This window comes from Haematobia irritans, chromosome 2 (assembly GCF_050003625.1).
Source record: "Haematobia irritans isolate KBUSLIRL chromosome 2, ASM5000362v1, whole genome shotgun sequence".
Classification (NCBI taxonomy): Eukaryota; Metazoa; Arthropoda; class Insecta; order Diptera; family Muscidae; genus Haematobia; species Haematobia irritans.
The window spans coordinates 229,502,932-229,525,652 of record NC_134398.1 but is presented as its reverse complement, the minus strand read 5'-3'; the positions used below and the strand labels follow the sequence as shown (position 1 = coordinate 229,525,652).

The 22,721-nt window shown below is 32.7% G+C and overlaps 1 protein-coding gene across 1 annotated transcript in view; it reads right to left on the bottom strand.

Annotated features, from left to right (window-relative positions):
- LOC142227318 (alpha-tocopherol transfer protein-like) overlaps nt 1-18,705 on the bottom strand; it is a 31,744-nt gene extending 13,039 nt beyond the window's left edge. Inside the window, exon 1 of the mRNA XM_075297784.1 lies at nt 18,376-18,705. The gene's annotated coding sequence lies outside the window, so the exon portion shown is untranslated. The remainder of the gene's footprint in view (nt 1-18,375) is intronic.
- Between the last annotated feature and the right edge of the window lie 4,016 nt (nt 18,706-22,721).

Genomic DNA, 22,721 nt, shown 5'->3' with positions numbered 1-22,721 from the left:
TTATTATTTTTTCGATGTTTTCCACAGCTTAATGAAGATTTCGTTTTTTTAGAAACTAAAATTTTCGCACGATTCCCATAGAATGAACTACTTTGTGGTAAAATGGTCATGACCAGAGAATGAAGCCGACCCATTTTTGTCGGCGGCGGCTGACACTAAATTTTTGCATCCGACGGCGGTGGCCTGACGGATAAGCCGATATAAATATGGCTCTTCGGCGGCGGACAATTATCCCTTATAAAATCAATTGGAAGTTATTCGAATGGTAATGCGATTAGTTGTACAACCAATTTTACCATCAAATTTACATTTTATTGAAATTTTCTGAGGTAAATTTTTGCAAAATTATATAACACTTTGAAATAGATTGAAAGGCTCAAAATTTTGGTAAAAATTACGACAATTATTAATACATTTTTTTGATTTAAATCGATATTTTTGATTATTTGGCGGCTAAATTTGAGTCGAGATGAGTCGACATATTCGGCGGCGGCATCGACTGGCAAAAAATGGTTGGCGGCAACTGAAATCGGCGGCGCGACTCGGCGGCTTCTTCTCTGGTCATGACTTGGTTCCAATGATATTTCTTAATTTTACACTTAAAAAAAGTGAACCCTCTATGTCAATAAAGCCAATTTAACTTTATTTTAGTTCATGGAATTATTATGTTTGGAGAGTGTTTCCTTTACTATAATAATTTTTTGTGTTCGTTAGTTAAATGAACTAAAAAACGGGATAAAATTATACACAAATGAAGCATAGAGATTTACTAAATACGTGCTTCTCATAAAATAGTTCATTATTTCTTTAAATTTGTACATTTCACTACAAATGCCCCCATCTTGAACTTCGTATGGCCCTAAAGACATTCTTCCAATTTTTAACTCCAATTTTTTCCTTCAAATTACAAAATTTTCTTTAACAAGTGAAAAAAATTAATTATGTCTAATAAATTTTCTTGAGTTTGTCGAAAAAAATTTACTTATTTTTGTGTTATCAGCGTAATGTTAACGTTTGTAATACTGTTTAACTAAAATTTTCTAAAAATAATTAAAATTTTCTAAAATTAAACGAAATTTTTCTTCCAGGTGGGTTCACTGTTTCTTTCTTTTTCTGTGTAGTTAATTTTTTGCAACTTGGTGTAATTTCGTGAATTGGAGTTAAAATGTACACCAAGGCATTTAATTTTTATGTAAATCTCAAAATGTGGAGTTCAATTTAGTTCAATTTTCGTACAACGTAGTTCATTCTTTCTATAAAACAGTTCACTTTTTGTTCTGTGTATGGATTCAATTTCTTGTGAGTACAATATGTGGAACACATTAATGTTCTTATAGTGGGAAAGGTTATTGTATAGCTAAAACTGAATGTATTTGTACGTCATTTGAATACAAAATAATTAAATAGTTGAAATTTCCATAAGAGTGCTTCTCACCTTCAACGATCAATAGAATTGAGAGCATGTCCCAAAAAGATTTAAAATTGAAATATTTCCTGAATCTTTAATGGCAGTTTCCAAAAAACAACAATCTTGGTTTTCCATGGCTTCAATGTTAGATTTTGTGGAGGGGGGGTGAAAGTGAAAAGTGGGCGATTATAGCGATCTTCATAATAATGCAACTATGCATAATAGTTCAATGCCCCTAGCTATTATCTAAGGCTTTATATAACATCCACACTTTTTTCACATGATCTTCTTCATATTCTTTGTTTAATCGTGACCCAAATTGCAGTCTCATCAGTCTTGAACTGGTCTGACCATAAAGCTCAACTTATCGTTCTACATTTGTAGCCTTCATAATTTAACATGTTCTTCATTGTTTTTCTTTTTTTTTATTTTATTTTGTCTCTCTTGATGATTTTTTTTTTCGAGTCATCTTGGCTCAAATGAGAACCTCCATTGGGCATTAACTTGTATTGTTTGTGTGTTTTTTGTGTTTTTTGCCGCGTTAAATGATTGCTGTGTACGGTTGTTCGAAGTAAAGTCAAGGTCAAGGCTTTGTAGCCCCAGTACTCAAAGCAAGCTCAATTAATTTGAATGACTAACTCTGGCTTGTAATGATTTTCGATTTTATTTTCGTTCTTCTTTTTATTCGAATTTCGATTTCGAACGTTTATTAATTTCTGATAGTCTAGGGTCGTTTTTCTATAGTTAAGCCATTAAGTTAAATGTGAAGTGCACACAGACGCACACCATGACATTTTATTAGTGCATTGTCCGTCCATGTGTCAACGTAAAACTGGTTTGGATCAATGGACTGACATATAGTCGTCCCTCGTAGTTTTGTTTTTTATCGCGTACATAATTAATAATGAACTTAATATTTGATTTAAGGTGCTCTATTCCATTTTGTTTTTCATTCAATTCGATTTCAATTAGTTTCGATTTCAAAACTATAAGTGTTTTGATTTTGTTTTTTGCTTGAATTTTTATGACGTGCTGCTGCAGCAACATATTGTGCATTTGAGAACATATTGTGATTGGCGTTAAAAAAAAGCTATAGTCATTATTTTGAGGGTCATCTTCATTTTTTAGAAAATTCCATATAGTACACTGAAGAAAAAAAGGACACTAATGTTATATACTGAAAAAAGGAATATTATGTTTTTTTTTGACGGGAAAATCTAATATATTTGTCGCAACTATATTATTTTCACAGAAATGATGTATCTGATTTCGTCAAGTTTATGTTTGACGAGAAAACAACAACAAATGTTCCATGTTTCCCGTCAAAAAAAAAATCTGGTCTATACTGAAAAAAAAACAGTGAACCAACCAGGAAGAAAACCTTAAGTTATTTTTAGAAATTTTTTAATATTTTTACTTCGGCATAAGCCGGCTATCATAAACCTTTTTTCCGAAGGTTCAAGTGTGGTTCACCATGGGTTTAGTGAACTGCCTGAATTTATTCTGATAATTGGTTGATAGTTTTGCTGCAAGTAGAGGATGCTGATGAGGAATGTGGTAATTCCGAAACGTGCGTCCATCCAACCATTTTGCAGTCTATAGGGCTTTGCCCAAATAAATTTGACAAACATTCTTTTCCTCTGTTGGTTAAGCTACTCTTGTAGTTTAATCAACACAATGGTTTTAAAGCTGAGATCAAAACAACAAATATGATTGAAGTACAAACCCACAATAAAAAACAAGTATATACGGCCGTAAGTTCGGCCAGGCCGAAGCTTATGTACCCTCCATCATGGATTGCGTAGAAACTTCTTCTAAACACTACCATCCAGAATCGAATTACTTAAGTTGCGGTAACGCTTGCCGATGGCAAGGTATCTTAAAACCTCCTAACACCATCTTCTAAATTATATGTAAGTCCATACGTGGTATATATTAAATAAAAAAAGATCGATCCAATACGTATATAATTCAGTTTGACAAAGTAGACATAAAATTTTAACAAAATTTTCTATAGAAATAAAATTTTCACAAAATTTTCAATAGAAATAAAAATTTTGAAAAAATTTTCTATAGAAAGAAAATTTTGACAAAAATTTCTACAGAAATAAAATTTTAACAAAATTTTCTATAGAAATAAACTTTTGACAAAATTTTCTATAGAAATAAAATCTTGGTAGATTATTTTTGGCTCGAGTGGCAACCATGATTATGAACCGAATAAAATTTGAACAAAATTTTCTATAGAAATAAAATTTTGACAATGATGAAAATTTTATTATGAACCGAATAAAATTTTAACAAAATTTTCTCTAGAAATAAAATTTTGACAAAATTTTCTATAGAAATAAAATTTTGGTTGATTATTTTTGGCTCTAGTGGCAACCATGATTATGAACCGATATGGACTAATTTTTGTGTGCTTGGACCAATTTTGGTATGGTTGTTGGCGAACATATACTAACACCACGTTCCTAATTTGAACCGGATCGGATGAATTTTGCTCCTCCAAGAGGCTCCGGAGGTCAAATCTGGAGAACGTTTTATATGGGGGCTATGTATAATTATGGACCGATATGGACCATTTCTGGCACGGTTGTTAAAGATCTTATACTAACATCATGTTCCAAATTACAACCGGATTGGATGAAATTTGCTTCTCTTGGAGACTTCGCAAGCCAAATCTGGGGATCAGTTTATATGGGGGCTATAAATAATTATGAACCGATGTGGACCAATTTTTGCATGGTTGTTAGATACCATATACCAATATCATGTACCAAATTTCAGCCGGATCGGATGCAATTTGCTTCTCTTTGAGGCTACGCAAGCCAAATCTGGGGATCGGTTTATATGGGGGCTATATATAATTAATTTGAATTTTGCTCCTCCAAGAGGCTCCGGAAATCAAAACTGGAGAACGTTTTATATGGGGGCTATGTATAATTATGGACCGATGTGGACCAATTCTGGCACGGTTGTTAAAGATCTTATACTAACATCATGTTCCAAATTACAACCGGATTGGATGAAATTTCCTTCTCTTGGAGACTTCGCAAGCCAAATCTGGGGATCAGTTTATATGGGGGCTATATATAATTATGAACCGATGTGGACCAATTTTTGCATGGTTGTTAGATACCATATACCAATATCATGTACCAAATTTCGGGCGGATCGGATGAAATTTGCTTCTCTCTGAGGCTCCGCAACCCAAATCTGGGGATCGGTTTATATGGGGCTATATATAATTATGGACGGATGTGGACCAATTTTTGCACGGTTGTTAGAGACCATATACCAATACCATGTACCAAATTTCAGCCGGATCGGATGCAATTTGCTTCTCTTTGAGGCTACGCAAGCCAAATCTGGGGATCGGTTTATATGGGGGCTATATATAATTATGGACCGATGTGAACCAATTTTTGCATGGTTGTTAGAGACCATATACCAACATCATGTACCAAATTTCAGCCGGATCGGATGAAATTTGCTTCTCTTTGAGGCTCCGCAAGCCAAATCTGGGGATCGGTTTATATGGGGGCTATATATAATTATGGACCGATGTGAACCAATTTTTGCATGATTGTTAGAGACCATATACCAACACCATGTACCAAATTTCAGCCAGATCGGATGAAATTTGCTTCTCTTTTAGGCTCCGCAAGCCAAATCTGGGGATCGGTTTATATGGGGGCTATATATAATTATGGACCGATGTGGACCAATTTTTGCACGTTTGTTAGAGACCATTTACCAACATCATATACCAAATTTCAGCCGGATCGGATGAAATATGCTTCGGTTAGAGGCTCCACAAGCTAAATCTGAGGGTCCCTTTATATGGGGGCTATACGTAAAAGTGGACCGATATAGCCCATTTTCAATACCATCCGACCTACATCGATAACAACTACTTGTGCTAAGTTTCAAGTCGATAGCTTGTTTCGTTCGGAAGTTAGCGTGATTTCAACAGACGGACGGACGGACGGAAGGACGGATATGCTTAGATCGACTCAGAATGTCACCACGACCCAGAATATATATACTTTATGGGGTCTTAGAGCAATATTTCGATGTGTTACAAACGGAATGACAAAGTTAATATACCCCCATCCTATGATGGAGGGTATAACAAAACAGGAATTTTTAGAAAATTTTAACTAAACAGTATTACAAACGCTGACATCGCACCGATATCACAAAAATAAGTAATTAGTTTTCTACATATTCAAAAAAAATTATTAGAAATAATTAATTTTTTTCACTTGTTAAAATTTTGTAGTTTGTAGTTCAAAATTGTACATTTCTAATAAAATTTACAAATTTAGAGGAATAATGAACTATTTTGTGAGAAGTACGAATTTAGTAAAACTTTTTACTTCATTTGTGATAATTTTTACCCATTTTTAGTTCATTTAACTAACATACACAAAAAATTATTAGAGAAGAGGAAAAGTTCTCCATATATAATAATTCCATGAACTAAAATAAAGTTCAATTGGCTTTAGTCAAATAGAGAGTTCACTTTTTTTGAGTGTAGAAGAAAAAAATATTTTCCTTTCAATATTTATTAATTATTGTAGCTCTGGCGAAGTTGGCGATAGGTTAGGTACCCTGAGAAAAAAATGAACGTCATTTTTTTATAGCCGATTTAACTTTTAGTTCATGAAAATTAGTTGGTTTTTTAGTAAATTTTGCCAAATGTGTGAAATATTTCCTTATTTTAATTTTTTGCTTACTTTAATGACATTCATTAAAAATAAGAAAAATTTATATAAATGAAGGAAACCATTTCTACTAAATTAGAAAATACCCAATAAACACAGGATGAGCGTTTTTTAAATTCAACAACTTTTCAGTTTGAGGGTAAATATAATTTTCAACATAAATTCAACTTGACTTGAAATAGCTCATCTTCAATACATCTTCAAATTGTTTGCGAATTACTTCCAATTTCCCAAAATGTTGACGAAATCTTTGAAAACTGAACTGGAACTGCTTCAAATAGTTTATAATAATTAGTACGTCAATATGAAAAATTAAATCAACACTTTAGAGAAGTCACTAAATTTAAATCTCTTTGCAGAAAACTAAAATCTTTGGATGCTACATTCTTGCAAACATTAAGAAGCTGACCAATGAAAAATGAGTGGCTTATCGACAAGAAAAAGTTTCCAGAAACATTACAAGTGCAACCAATTAAAATTGTTAAAAACAACAAATTGTTGAAATCAACAACTTCAGGATGAAAATGTGCATCACATCGTCAGTTTAATTCATATGGTATTATCAGTTTAAAATGGATATTTTGTGAATTCCTTCTGCTGGAAATCAATTCTAACACGCGGTCCAATACGTTTCTAATTTCAAATTGCCCGCATGTTAATAAATTTTAATGCTGTTTTATGACACCAAAAGGAAGGAAATCGAATTATCAATGCAAAAGTGTTTACTAATAATGTTTAAGATATTTAAAGTTTTGTTGTTTGTTTTTTTTTTTCTTATTTCTTACGGCCATTTTCATGTAGCTCCGTTAGGCTTTAACTGCCAGTTAACAGAAAGTAAATTTCAATTATCTTTTCCTCGGTTAACTTTAACTGAAAAATGTTCGTCAGTTAAGTTCCTAACTGGCCTATGGAATATAAAGGCAAGATGACAGCTTCGTCCTTAATACGGTTTAAAAGTTGGTTAGTTAACGGAACACTAACGGAGCTTTATGAAAATAGGGGTTAATATGTTTAATAAGATTATTATTTATCAATTGGTATTGTAGTGTATTATGTAGTGTAGTGTATTATTATTATATATTTTATTTTGATGAAAATGAATGAATTATACAAAATTCATAGAATTTTGGCTTTGACTTTCAATTTGAAGTGGGGATATCATTCATACAAATTTAGGTTGAAAAGTATTTGCAACGATGTTAATTTTGAATTTGACTCGCATCGAAAATTGTTTGACAAATTATTGAGTAGCGATGCATTCCAATTTGAGAATAACACTTGAGATATTATTGCTAATGTGTTGAATTTCACTGTTGAGGGTGTTTTTTGTTGAGAACGCGATTTTCTCAACAATTTCTCAACTTGAATATTACCCTAATCCTTTAAAAAAATGTTTGAAAAATTGTTGAAATTTAGCATTTTTCAAACGTTTGTGTGGGTAGTTCCTATTTTCCGAAGTTTATATAAACTGCGTTCATAAGTTTCTGAAATGAGTAAATGTTTCCTAAAACTGTGTCTTCTTGAGCTGCATATAGCGCTAAAGACATTTTAATAATTTTTATCTCCATTTTTATCCTTCTATCATTTTCATGTAGCTCCGTTAGGCTTCAACTGCCTGTTAACAGAAAGAAAATTGCTAACTTTAAATTAAAAAATTTCAGCATTTAAGTTCCTAACTGGAATATATACGCAATGTGTCAGATATGTCCGTAGTACGGTCTAAAAGTTCGTTAGCTAACGTATCCCGGAGCTTCAGGAAAATGGGAGTAAATAATTTTCTTGACAGAAAAAAATATTGTTTATTTTTTCACATTTATAAACTTATATGTGGCATGTTACAATTAGTAAAATATTTTAGTTAATATTTTCTAAAATAAAAAAACATTTTCTTTCAAGGAAGATTCACTTTCTTTTGGGTTTATAATGGCAGTGCATTATTTCATGCTCACTTGGATTACTCAGTCCATTGCGATACCACACGATGTCAACTTCTCTCTCATCAAGAACCTCCTTTTAATAGCTGAGACTTAACGCCGTTCCACAATGCGATGAAACTACTTAGAGAAACTTTGAAACACTCGCAAATGTCATCAGCATTACTGAGAGGGGTAAGACCACCATCTTAAAATTGTTTATGTTTGGACGACACTGCACTGAAAAAATATTTACGTGATATTAGGTTAGGTGGCAGCCCGATGTATCAGGCTCACTTAGACTATTCAGTCCATTGTTATACCACATTGGTGAACTTCTCTCTTATCACTGAGTGCTGCCCGATTCCATGTTCAGCTCAATGACAAAGGACCTCCTTTTTATAGCCGAGTCCGAACGGCGTTCCACATTGCAGTGAAACCACTTAGAGAAATTTTGAAACCCTCAGAAATGTCACCAGCATTACTGAGGTGGGATAATCCACCGCTGAAAAACTTTTTGGTGTTCGATCGAAGCAGGAATCGAACTCACGACCTTGTGTATGCAAGGCGCGCATACTAACCATTGCACCACGGTGGCTCCCAAATTCTTAAGGGTAGGTCAAAATTTTTAGATCCAAATAAACTTTTTGGTGTTGAACACATGATCCTTTGTAGGAAAGGCGAACATTCTAACCATTGCACCATGGTACCTCCCAATAGTTAGTGATAATGTAATACTTTTAATAAATATTAAATAAATGCTGTGGCCATGTTCAGTTTTCGTTGGCCTGGGTTGGCCACAGATATAAAAATACTCCTAAAATATCGCCAAAACTGCTTCAAAATACAATAACTATATTCGATCGCATATATGTTATTAATACAAGAGAACTTTCCGGAACTCGAATATAAATTTGTAGTCGAAGACCAGTAACACGATCTATTCATGAGCTTGTTAATTTTATGGCGTGGTTCACTTGCGATGCAGGAGCAAGGTAAACAGCTTAATTGTTAAAAATGTTTCATTTAGGAAAAGTACACATGAGAAAGCTATAATAAAGTCGTTAATAATCTTAACAGAAATTTTTAATTATCGCTCTACTCAAATGATAAAAACAAATCATTCGATACCGACCAAATGAATGCATTTAAGATATTCGAAATCTGTCCTAAGACACATATTGAGAATGGGACAACAGTAATAAATATGTACTGGTTCGAGTAAAAAAAATCACACCGAATTTATTTTAGAAGTGTTTTCAAAAATTCTTGCCAGTAACCAAAGCAAGTAATTCTAACAAAGTCAGAGATTGATTCCAGAATAATTTTTCATCAATTAGATAAACCAGTATATTTAATACCAATAATTAAGAATGCATTATAGATCGAAATAACAAAATAAAAATTCCAAATTAAAAGACAGCGTCTAAATCATGTTGTTATCAAAGTTTCTAAACTAAAATTTTACATCACCTCAATATATATATACATATGTATGTATATAGAATTTGTAATATTAAACATCATAATACAGATGATCTTAATGTGGTTTCAAATAATAAAACTTTCCCAAATGTAAAATATGCTAAATAAATTTTAGAATTTAAATAAGCCCATATGAATTTTATTTGAAAGGTTACAATAGGCATTATGGCAAATTCCAAAATCTTTGTTTGCTGCTTAACATCAATGTATTTAATGTTGTGTAAAAGATTGAAGATCCATGCGGGGATATATTTCTATTTCGATTTAGTGTTTTTTTCTTTTGTATAGAATCTGCATTCGATTAACGATTATAATATGTTACCAATACACACTGAAAAACTAAGAAAAATATTCAAGTACATTTTCGCCGCAATAGTTCTTCTACTAGCGAACATAATAATTGGATAATAATAAAATCATCACCATGGAAAACGCTACACAGAAAAATATTCCCAATTAAAAAATTGATTCAAGTTGAAAACTTTTTCAATTAAAAAATTATTTGATACTATTAACCTTTAAAAAAAAAACTAGAAACATTAAGTCAATGATTGAAATTTTTTAAATTTTCAATTAAAAAATTAATTGAAGTTTGTTAATGAAATCAATTATTTTTTTAATCAAGTATTTTTTTGATGCCCAATCAAAATTGTGATTGAAGACATTTCAATAAAAAAATTAATTGGATCAATTAATTTTGTAATTGAATCAGAATTTTTTTGTGTGTACAATCTCAAATCTTAAAATAAATTGATGACCATCTAAAATGTTATCATGATAATATTGTTTGCTAGATTGCTATGATCTTGAATTCAAACAGATTTTCCATTAAGATGAGTATTAAGTTCGAGTTTAGCTGCTAAAATCGTCATCGTTCTTTAATAATCCATTTTAAACAATATAAACTTTTTGAAAAATATAAGCTATAAAAAAACCTACACCCTCAAAAAAATCGCTTCTGTAACATATATCCCAAACACATTTTGTTCAAGCATATACACAGAGAATACATATTGGTTGTGATGACCGAATTTATTGCCAACCTCCTTTTGGCAGTTGGAGCAACTATCTGCTGGCAGTTGTGATACCCGATAAATTCGGTCGACTCAATCGATATTGTATTTTACATTTTTAAATGATAGAAAGGTACATAAAATCACACTGTACCTAAATACAGTACATTCACGATTTTCGAAAATACACCCAGAGAAGGAATATGATCACCTCAAACATGTTTCAACATGTCACAGCGACCATGTAGCATTTTTGTCGCAAAAATATTCTTTTCTCGTCAAACATAACATGCTTTACGAAATCAGATACATAATTTCCGAGAACAAGTAACATTTTGCTCTTGGAACAGGGTTGTGGTGATCATATTCCTTCTCTGGGTGTATTATGTATGCGAAATGCACACATAAAATTATTTTTCTGATTCAATCACGAAATTAATTGATCCAATTAATTTTTTAATTGAAATGTCTTCAATCACAGAAATAATAGTATCAATAAAAAATTATTTTGATCCAATTAAAAAATTAATTGATACTATTGATTTTTGTTTCAATTAAAAAATGCGTTGAATCAATTAAATGTTTAATTGGTTATTTTTTAAAACTCAATTAAAATTTTAATTGGAAAAAATTTCGTGAATTTTTTTTTTCTGTGTATATGTGTGATAATTATCTAATATACGATTTCGATTTTGTAAATTTCATAACATGAATATTCAAAAAGGGGCATATCTTTACAAATGTACTTAATGTTTTCAGGTTTTATTCCCATTCGATTTGTATTCTAAATTATTTGATTGTTTTTTGATTTGGAATAATTAATAAGTCTGTTGTTTTACAATATGAGAAATTTTCAATTCCAATAAATTGATTAATTCTTTTATTCAAACACCCAACACCGGTGTACGATGGACTAGTAGTAATAATTAAATACAATTTTCGTTAAGGTTAATTAATCAATAAAAATGTAATTGAAGATTTTAATTGCCTACAATTTTTATACCCTTCACCACTACTGTGGTATAGGGTATAATAAGTTTGTGCATTTGTATGTAACGCCAAGAAGGAGTAATCATAGACCAACCTTTTAGTATACGGATCGGCTTAGAATTAAATTCTGAGTCGATTTAGCGATGTCCGTCTGTCTGTCTGTCTGTCTGTCTGTCCGTCTGTCTGTCTGTTGATGTATTTTTGTGTGCAAAGTACAGCTCGCAGTTTTAGTCCGATTGTCCTAAAATTTGGTATAGGGTCCTGCTTCGGCTCAAAGACGATCCCTATTGAATTTGGAAAAAATCGGTTCAGATTTAGATATAGCTGCCATATATATTTTTCACCGATCTGGTCATAATTGGCGTGTATATCAACCGATCTTCCTCAAATTCCGTACATCCGAATATTTTATGAGTCTCGAAAAACTTGCAAAATATCAGCCAAATCGGTTCAGATTTAGATATAGCTCCCATATATAGCTTTCGCCCGATTTACACTCATTTGCCCACAGAGGCCAATTTTTTGCTCCGATTTAGTTGAAATTTTGCATAGGGAGTAGAATTAGTATTGTAACTATGCCTGCCAAATTTGGTTGAAATCGGTTCAGATTTGGATATATCTCCCATATATAGCTTTCGCCCGATTTACACTCATATGACCACAGAGGCCAATTTTTTGCTCCGATTTAGATGAAATTTTGCACAGGGAGTAGAATTAGCATTGTAGCTATGCGTGTCAAATTTGGTTGAAATCGGTTCAGATTTAGATATAGCTCCCATATATAGCTTTCGCCCGATTTACACTCAAATGACCACAGAGGCCAATTTTTTGCTCCTATTTAGTTGAAATTTTGCACAGGGAGTATAATTAGCATTGTAGCTATGCGTGCCAAATTTGGTTGAAATCGGTTCAGATTTAGATATAGCTCCCATATATAGCTTTCGCCCGATTTACACTCATATGACCACAGAGACCAATTTTTTGCTCCGATTTAGTTGAAATTTTGCACAGGGAGTAGAATTAGCATTGTAGCTATGCGTGCCTAATTTGGTTGAAATCGGTTCAGATTTAGATATATCTCCCATATATAGCTTTCGCCCGATTTACACTCATATGACCGTAGAGGCCAATTTTTAACTCCGATTTAGTTGAAATTTTACACAGGGAGTAGAATTAGCATTGTAGCTATGCGTGCCAAATCTGGTTGAAATCGGTTCATATTTAGATATAGCTCCCATATATATGTTTTTCTGATTTCGACAAAAATGGTCAAAATACCAAAATTTTCCTTGTAAAATCGCCACTGCTTAGTCGAAAAGTTGTAAAAATGACTCTAATTTTCCTAAACTTCTAATGCATATATATCGAGCGATAAATCATAAATAAACTTTTGCGAAGTTTTCTTAAAATTGCTCCAGATTTAAATGTTTTCCATATTTTTTTACCAACATTGTGTTCCACCCTAGTGCATTAGCCGACTTAAATTTTGAGTCTATAGATTTTGTAGAAGTCTATCAAATTCTGTCCAGATCGAGTGATATTTAAATGTATGTATTTGGGACAAACCTTTATATACAGCCCCAACACATTTGACGGATGTGATATGGTATCGAAAATTTAGATCTACAAAGTGGTGCAGGGTATAATATAGTCGGCCCGCCCGACTTTAGACTTTCCTTACTTGTTTTTGTATACAAAATATATATACTAGAACATGATAATAAATTTTGATATAATTTATTACTAAGTATTTTGCAACAATAGTCTATAAATGTCTATCAACTTGAAATGCTGACGACCATCAAAAATTATTAAAGCTAACGTACTAACTCTATATCCGCATAAAAGCTACGATACGTTAAGTGGAAATAAATAATTAATTATCGAGATCATAGTTTGTTGAAACTGCAACACTACTACGTTGCGTATATTTCGAAACCGATGAAATATGTTGAGCCAAAGAAGTTGTCCGTGATAAACTTTTATAGATTACAAAAAACCAAAGAACAGTTGCACGAATACAATATGGCCAATCTATTCCGCTTAGCCAAAGAGCCATTGCTGGCTCCATTCACCAAAAGTTGCAAAATCTGTAGATGGTAAATTTAGTCAATACTTGTTGCTGCTATACCACCTAGAATTTGTTTTCCTTAGTTCCAATCAAGTGTTGCTATATCCACTTTAACATTAAAATAAATACGAAAGAACAAAAGTCGAGGGGTTGCGACTATATGGCACCCTACATTTTTGCACCATATTCGTTCGGCACATTTGAAAGGTGTTAAGGAGAAAATACTTTATGGCAGTTATGGTTGAGTTTAATATTTGAAGAAAATTTGGCCCTCTACAGAAAGGGTTGTCAGAATTCGATGTTTAGAATGGCCATCGGGAAGAACCGATCTCGCTTATCATGCATATCTGTAAGACGTCATGAACCACACTTCGGGTCTTCTGACTTTCCTTATCGATTTTACGTAATTTGATTGCACCAATGAAAAAAATACCCCTTCGGTAAGGACATAAAAATCGCTCTAAGGCACTATTTCACACACAGTGCAACTTTTACATAATTGCGTCTGTAGTTATTAAACTTAAAAGACCTCTCTGTTATCGCACTGGCTAGTTATGCCACAATGAAAGTCCAATGTTTGTCAATTGATAAACTGGTTCTTTTTGATGTTCTAGACATTGTTATTATTGAAACTATTGAAACCGATAGTAAATGTAGATATTTTAATAATAATACAAATAAACACATTTTTGTTTTTAGATATAAACATGTGCATGAGAAGATTAAGTCCGTATACATTCATTATCCATAATTGTACTTAGAAACCGGAAAACGGACGAGTAGTATTTCCTAATACCACATAGGCACATTTGATTTTAAAACGTGTCTTGGCAATAAGGTCGCCTTGGGTTAATAAGACCAAAATGTTTGCGATGGTGACAGAGATATTGTACGAGTACATGTGTACATACTCACGTGCACAGTGGTAGCTTCAATTGGAGTCTACATATGGACAATGAAAACTCAGACGAAGACAAACAAATGAAATTGAAAATAAATTAGGAGCAACAGAAAAACGTGGGAAGACTCATTTATTTGTTCATTTAAAATAAATTTAGGTAGTCTTTGTCGCAATCACGATTTTCTACAATAAAAATATCGAAAAATCCAAATTTTATTATTATAAGCATAAAAAACGTTTAGAAACTGGCGTTGCAAACATTCTATTGCGACAGTTTTTTTATATTTCTTCAAAAAGTTCAAATTGTATCACAAAACATTAGTTTGTTACATACGTTTTTTTTTAAAATAAAATATGTATTTATTTATTAAAATCTTTATTATAATTACAAATTATAATACATGTATAAGAAACAGCTACTAGCACCTTAGGCTAACGGCTTAAATAAATTTTCATAATGTGCGGTTCGTTTCAGAAAAACGAATGACTTTACGTCGGATGTAATATTGCATATCCTATATTGTCCATTTCGAAAATGTACGAATATATGGAATATATGTAAAATTATTTTATTTATATTAAGAAATATAGTGTCAGATGTTTACAACTAAAGTGGTTTGTTTTTCTTAAACAAAGATTCTTTAAATACCATTGTATGTGCATTACATACAGATCTATAAATAGGCATGCTTGGATGTATGCATTACTTGTGTGCTGTTGATTTTTTTGTATTGATGAATATGAGCTGCATGAGTGTTGGCTTGCAAACCACATGCCAATAAGGAGTTAATAAATAGGTCTGCTCGCGTCCTTTTCCAGTAAAAACTAGCAAGAGAGTATTTTACTCTCTTTTCATAAAATTGGTGAAAAGTACACGAACGACATCTAGTAATTATTTGCACATTCAAATTGTCCAGCTTCTAAAATATTAAAAACAAAAAACAGATCCTGTTTTTTTTTTTAACTTCAAGTACCCAGCAAAAACTCTCATTACCCGGTAATCTTGTATGTAAGCCTATTTAAAAAGTAATAAGCACTTATTAATTGGCATCGCTCCGGATTACATTTACATACGCATGTCCTAGGAGGAAAGTACTTCTCCCCAGGCATACTTTCGGCCATGAAATAAGTAGTGCTTTTAGAGCATATAATCACCTAATATGTAATCACTTATTCGTAGATACACCAAAGTTTGCAAAATAGCCACTTATTGTCTCAGACAACCAAATCTCGAAAATATTAGTTTCTATCGCCGATTACAATGGATCAAAATAGGGTGAGTAATGCTGTAATAGGAGCACTACTTGAATAGAAAGAAAATTGTATAAATAAACAAAAAATCTAATAAATCATCGAAATAAGATTACACGCAAATTAATTTCACACTTAAAATAGAAATAAATGTAGGTTGTTTAAGGGAGTTGGATTCGTGAATTACGTTAAAATATATCCAATAGTCAATTCACATTAGGTTCGAAATCTACTAAAAGTGGATTTTAAGTCCCTTTTCATAAGGCATTCAAATGGCATTTGAAATCTAGTTTAAGTGCATATTGGAAGTGTAATGGTACCAACATTTATTCTATTTTATTAAGTCATTAACAGCCAACTGCATAAAAAATTGAGAATAACAATTCGAAAATTACCGAGAAGTATTTATTCTTGTCATTACAAGTTAGTCATTATAACTCAACGCAATGTAATGCAACGTGTAATGACAGCTGTACTCCTGGTAATGCCAATTGTAATGAGATGTGGTTACCTAGTTTTTGCTGGGTAGTAGTTGCGGAACATGTACATTGTACTGGTGCTTTGTTTGTTATCAACAACCAACTGGCAACGTATGCTATGGTTACCAAGATTTTACTGGAGAAAAAAACTTGCAATTTCCCTATCTAATAACTGTCAAATGTAATCTCTCTCCGGCTCTCTTTTGCTGGCTTTTTGGTGTAAACGAACGACATAAATTATCGGGTTCTCGAACGGAGCTAATATATATCTTGTGCAACATTCAGCCTAAATTGCCGGAACATCCCAATTCTGCATCCGACACTTAGCACTCAACATCCGACACCTGACATTCGATTCACCGTCAGGGCAATTGGTAAAATTAAAAAAAATATTTTGCTCCTACTTTTTTTGGTCCCTAGTCCAAAGTAAGTAGGAGCAAAATCAATTTTTTTAAATAAATTATGTGGAAGTGGAAATTGAAAAAATCGAGTTTTTGGTTTGGGAGGTATCCCTACGGCTGCACCCAGCCGGAAAGGTTATGTTGAAATTCGTTTCAACAAAATCATAAATTTTTTCCAACTTGTTATTGAACTGAATTTACTTGAATCACAATCCAATATAATGAATTTTAGTATTAATAATCATATTGAATTATTCGACTATCTTTATTCTTATTCTTAAATTAAGATACATCTATATGGCAACTATTTATACATGAATTTATCAATAACTAATAGATAGATTTTCTCCATTTTTAAATTGTTGCTCTAAAAGATAAATGAATTGTCACTCAATTAATCATAACGCCCGGGCGCGAACCATATTAAAAATTCTTTCCTCCTAAACGAAAATTTTGACAAATGAAATTTCTGTTTCTACAAATTATTTTCTTTAAGAGCAAATTTACCGAATTTACTGCATACGATTGAACTATCTAATCTATTTTCTTTGCGTTTAGAGAAAAAATTGTATAGAAAAAATGTTTATCTACTTTTTTCTGTCTGAGACATTGCACAACTGAACATTTGAAATTTCACATCTTCAGTTGCCCAATTTATTGCAATGTTTTAAGTATTGTCTTTAACTTTTGCATTTTAATTATTTGTCCAAATTTTCGTTCCTTCTTTCAGTTTGCTATGCGCAATTGTCAATTGAAACTGCTTTAAATTTGTTGTGGGCTAAGTATTATTTATTATTTTATAAGCTAAGTATTTGAATATTGAATAACCCACATAAAGAGCCATATGACGTACGACATAGCGTTACACGAAAAAATCGTTTGTTCCCAACGAACTTAGTGTAGCCTTAACACTCTAATACCCAATCCCGCCTTTATGCGAAAAAATTGGGGCATTAGAGGGTTAAAGAAACAACTTTAACAATAAAAATTTAATTGGTGAAGAAATTCGTTTTTCGTGTAAAATATCCTCAATTTTGTATTTATTCAGGCCACTGTGCAAATGCGTTATTGTGATATTTTACAACTAAACATTCAAAATTTCACAACTTCAGTTGCATGAATGCCAAAACAAAACTATACTGCTCATTCCTTCCAACAAAGTTATTCATTATTACATTTGATTTTGGAAAACACAATTAAAAATTTTAGTATATTGTAGTATAATAGCAATAAAAACAAACCAACAATGACAAAGGAGGGGTCATTGTGGTTTCTTCAACAGCGAGTGGGCAATGGAAATGATTTCAAACAAAACCGATTAATACAAGAGATGGATATGTAATGGGAGGAAACGACAGGGGCAATTACAGTAATAGTCAACACTTTTTTCTTTTCATATTTATATCTACAAAAAAAAAAACAAAAGCAACAATAATGTCCACAATGTAACACGCATACACCACTGTTCCATACCCGACAGTGGTAATATTAAAAAAATTGTGGATAACCGAATTTTACCTTTAGAAAAAAAATGTTGCGGAAGTTTCGTAAAACCCCACAATAATTATTTTGGCAATTTATAATGGATGTTTTTTTTTTTTTTTGTGGCGTGTCTCTTAGAAATCTTGTGGATTGAAATCTGATTGCCAACACTGATCAATTCATTCACAGTTTTCATGTGTCATTTGTATTTCATTTCCAACCGCAGCACTTTAGTGAATGGAACTTACCTATGCCAATAGAGTAGTAGAACGTAAAATGCTTCTTTATAGGAATTTCAATGATATTAAAAGGTGTTGTCCATACAAGAATCATACAAAAATCACAACTTGTACTAAAATACGTGACGGTGACGACGATTAAAGCAACAAAAACAACACACACGCACACAATTTATGAAGATATCAATGTGACAAATGTTAAATACCACACTAAAATTATCGTCTTCAGGAAGGCTAAGCTAATCCGTTAACCGCACACACGCGACAAGAACCAAACACATTTATGGCAAACAGGTAACTGACGTTCTACTCTATTAAACAGCAACAGATGAAGGCACAGAGCATTAACCAAATGGCAAACTCAAGTGTCTTGAGACACTGATTTCTGTTGTTATATCAAAAACCTCTCACAAGTGTATATCTTACTCTTCAACTCAAGCATAGTAGTCAAGCTCGACTCAAATGTATTTTCATAGTTGAGTGATAACGGATAAAAAACAGCGTTGCCACACAATTATATGAGTGTATGCAAGTTATAATCGATAATATAGAATTTATTGTACAACTTGTAGAAGAAAGACCGTTAATGGAAAGTACTTGAAATGTATAGAGTTTTTTTTATATCACATCATATCAAATGAATATGCAGTCAATCTAGAAACGCAATAATGATTATTTTTGACAAAACCCATGCAAAAATTAAATTAATATTAGGCAATAATTTGAAATTTTATCCTTAATATCATTTACCACTTTCTTTGTTTTTTGCAGTACTACATTTGAATTTTTGAAATGTATTTTATTCTCAGCACTACCATTGACTTTTAAGTGACACTATAGCAATCGTCAATTGTGATTGGGAAAAGTACCAAAAATGTTTGTAAGTAGTTCGCCATCACTATTGTTAGAAGGACCATTTTGATATTTTGTAAAACACCAAGAGTAGATAGTATCTTATAATCTATTTGAAAAAAAACAAGCGCTAAAGACATTGTTATGTGGCGTAAAATTGTAAAAGGTACATTGATGAAAAATTGTCGAAATTCAAAATGGAATAAGATATATTTTTTCGATTTTTTCCCAGCATGCTGCCTCGATCAGGAATAAAAATACTGACTGCTAGACACTTGTACACCACCATCACTTGGAGAACGAAAATAGCTATAGGCTAAGCGAGCATAAAATAATGGAATGTCACTATACCTAAACCCAAAGAAATTTGTTAGTAGAACAACAGCAGAATAGTCCGCTAAAACAACAAAAAGTCTGCTGAAAAAGGGAAAGCAGTCACTGTTTGCTGAAATAGCAAATATTGTCTGCTATTTTTTAAGCTCGATTACACTAAAACATGTTTTAGTTTGACTGAAACAAATCAAAATGTCAACTTAGGGACTATCGTAAAACAATTAAAACAATATTTTATGAATATCTATAGTATTTGCCTAAAAATGTGAATATTTATTTTATTTGGGGAAAAATGTATAACCTAAACATTTTATAATTTGTTCTTGGTTAGACCCTGAAGTACAAAAATATTACAGCAGACTGCTGTTTTTAGCAAACCTTTTTCTATGAGTGTAACTAAAGGCGTAACGCAAATTAATTAACCAGAAAAAAATTGGAAGTTCTTCTTAAGGCACAACTTTAAAAGGACTTCCAAAAATGACCCCCGAAAGATGATCTTCATGATGATATATATATATATATATATATATATATATATATATATATATATATATATATATATATATATATATATATATATATATATATATATATATATATATATATATATATATATATATATATATATATATATAAAAATTATTTATTTTACAAACAAGTATATACGGCCGTAAGTTCAGCCAGGCCGAATCTTATGTACCCTCCACCATGGATTGCGTAGAAACTTCTACGAAGGACTGTCATCCGCAAATTTCAACTCACTCGGATGAAATTTGCTCATCCAAGAGGCTCCAAAACCAAATCTCGGGATCGGTTTATATGGGGGCTATAAATGATTATGGACTGATATGGACCACTTTTGGCATGGTTGTTAAATATCATATACTACCACCACGTACCAAATTTCAACCAGATCGGATGAATTTTGCTTGTCCAGAAGGCACCGGAGGTCAAAACTGGCGATCGCTTTATATGGGAGCTATATATAATTATGGACTGATAGGAACCAATTCCTGCATGGTTGTTGGATACCATATACTAACATCACGTACCAAATTTCAACCGAATGGGAAGAATTTTGCTCTTCCAAGATGCTCCAGAGGTCAAATCTGGGGATCGGTTTATATGGGGCCTATATATAATTATGGACCGATATCGACCAATTTTTGCATGGGTGTTTGAGGCCATATATTAATATCACATACCAAATTTCAACTGAATCAGATGAATTTTGGTCTTCGAAGAGGCTCCGGAGGTCAAATCTGGTGATCGGTTTATATGGGGGCTATATATAATTATGGACCGATATGGACCAATTTTTGCATGGTCATTAGAGACCATATACTAACATCATGTACCAAATTTCAGCCGGATCGGATGAAATTTGTTTTTCTTAGAGGCTCTGCAATCCAAATGGGGGGATCGGTTTATATGGGGGCTATAGATAATTATAGACCGATGTGGACCAATTTTTGCACGGTTTTTAGAGACCATATACTTACACCATGTACCAAATTTCAGCCGGATCGGATGAAATTTGCTTCTCTTAGAGGTTCCGCAAGCCAAATCGGGGGATCGGTTTATATGGGGGCTATATATAATTATGGACCTATGTGGACCAATTTCTGCATGGTTGTTAGAGACCATATACTAACACCATGTACCAAATTTCAGCCGGATCGGATGAAATTTGCTTCTCTTAGAGGCTTCGCAGGCCAAATTTGGGGGTCCGTTTATATGGGGGCTATACGTAAAAGTGGACCGATATGGCCCATTTGCAATACCATCCGACCTACATCAATAACAACAACTTGTGCCAAGTTTCAAGTCGATAGCTTGTTTCGTTCGGAAGTTAGCGTGATTTCAGCAGACGGACGGACGGACGGACATGCTCAGATCGACTCAGAATTTCACCACGACCCAGAATATATACTTTATGGGGTCTTAGATCAATATTTCCATGTGTTACAAACGGAATGACAAAGTTAATATACCCCCCATCCTATGGTGGAGGGTATAATATAACAAAATAGGTCAATTCACATCTAAAACTCTGAATTCGGATTACACCTTAAGAATGAAAATGCAGTGCAACGGCTGTTTAAATGATGGACATCAGTCCTATGACAAGCCCATGTTAAATTCATCGCTTCTACATACGTCAATTTTTCCGGATCCAAAAACATCATTTCACTACTTTTTGGCGACGCTTTTTTTTTTTGCTGGGTATTTGTAGTTATTATTCCGATTCGACTTTGAATTTGAAAAAAGCGACGAAGAATAGTGCTATTTAACCATGATAACGTGCTGGCTTACACACTATGCGCCGCAATGGACAAATTGGTCGTAATGCTACCCCTTCCTCCTTATTGTCATTATTTGGACCTATTTGGTCTTTGTTTTTTTATTCTAAACCTCCACTGGCTAGGCATGAACATCTACCCTTATAAAGATGTCTTCTCCGCTACGTAGGTCTATTTTGCAGAAAACGTATTTTTCAGACGGGTATAAATATGTTGGAGGTTCGCTTGGTTAAGTGCACCAATTTTTCGTAAACTTAAAGCTAGTCGGCCCAACCTCGTAACTGCGTTTTTTCTATGAGTTTAACAAAAAAGTTCTTAATTCGTATTGATTATGGTCATCATCTCAATGATCTGATACAATCCTTATCGATGGAACCCAATAGGAGACGATGATTACAACATAATATTATTTAGTGAATGGAATATAGCAGTTATATTGGGTGTTCATATTAAAATCGATAGTGATTCAATAAACATTACTACTTAGTAGGGCTTGTATTGTAAATATTTTCAACGTACTTCAAATTTCTTTGCTGGAGGCCTGATAACGTTTTCAGGGCGATTCTAAATTTATTTGCTTGGAGGAAAAGATAACTCATTTTATTTCGCACATATGCGCCTCAAAACTTATCTCTAATATATAGCTTAATATGTTTTTCTCCTTTCTAAATTCTTTGTGAGGTTTCCAAAATAGAAAGAAGTGGAATCGAATCTTATCAGCTTTTATATGTTTCCTTGGGTGTATAGCCCAGCTCAGGCAGTTGGACGGACTGAATGGTGAAATCTAAATGAAATGTTTCTTTGATAAACAAACCCCAACTAATATCGATGACAACAAGTCAGGCCAAAGTGAGAAACTTCATAGTG